Raw genomic sequence first — 1,090 nt, 5'->3', positions numbered from 1 at the left:
TATTTAAAAATAATTCTGCAGTTCTATAAAATGCAAATTGATGTTCAAAATGATGTTTTTAAATTACTTTAAAATGTTCAGAGTCAAATAAAGACTAAGTTTCATTTCATAAGAATTCAATTAAGCACACTTTAGTGTGTTCCATTTTTTAAAAATTGGTAATCCAGGCATTTTATATTCAAATAATAAAATAGATCAGTGATCTCATTGATACAATCCATCCCTGATTGCCAGTTCTATGCCATTCTTGGCCATGAGCATCTATATGTCCATTGCATTTCATTCTCTAACCACTCCAGATGAATAGAAGTTTATTAAAATTACCGTATCACTCTCAGATTTGATTAATGTATGAATTAGTTTCATATAATGACAATGAGAGGTATAACATATATGTTCAATGCAGATAAAGAAACATGGTATCAGAGGTTTGACTGACTTGCCTGTGTTCACTCCACTAGGAAATATCAGTTAGGATTCAAAATGAAATCTTACTTGAATCCATATCCTTTTCTTTCCATTTTCCTTCATTTTTTTCCAAGTTTAAAAAATAGTACTTTTAAATTGGGAAGGATTTGATACTTTCTATAAATAATCTGATGAAATGTCCAAGTCTCTCAGCAGATTTTTCTGCCTCTAAAGACTAGTTCTGTCAAAGTAGGAGTGGGGGAAAAGAAGGGAATAAGCATTAAAAATGTAGGTCTATCACACTGGATTGAACTAAGTGTGTTTTACTAAAATTTGAGCCATGCAAATCTAGGGGGTAGGTATCCCATTTCATAGTTGAAGAAACTGAGGTAAGTGGAGCTTAAGTGAGTTTAATGGAGCTTAAGCCCAGGGACTCATTACTAGTAAGCATATAATCCAAGTTTAAACTCTATTTCCCTGACTTGAAAGTCACTGCAACACCACCTGCCTAAGGGTGGTATTTAAGAAGAACAAATTTAGGATCAGGGAGGGCTTCTAAGTTAGAAACCACATATTTTCAGAAATCATTAAGATTCTCATTGCTTTGGAGATGAGGAAATTTTGCCTTAAAGGAATAAGAAACACTTTTGCCCCTGTAGAACATGTCCATGACTGAGGGAGT

This window comes from Macrotis lagotis, chromosome 6, assembly GCF_037893015.1.
Source record: "Macrotis lagotis isolate mMagLag1 chromosome 6, bilby.v1.9.chrom.fasta, whole genome shotgun sequence".
In the NCBI taxonomy this organism is placed as follows: domain Eukaryota; kingdom Metazoa; phylum Chordata; class Mammalia; order Peramelemorphia; family Peramelidae; genus Macrotis; species Macrotis lagotis.
This window is presented reverse-complemented; position numbering follows the sequence as displayed.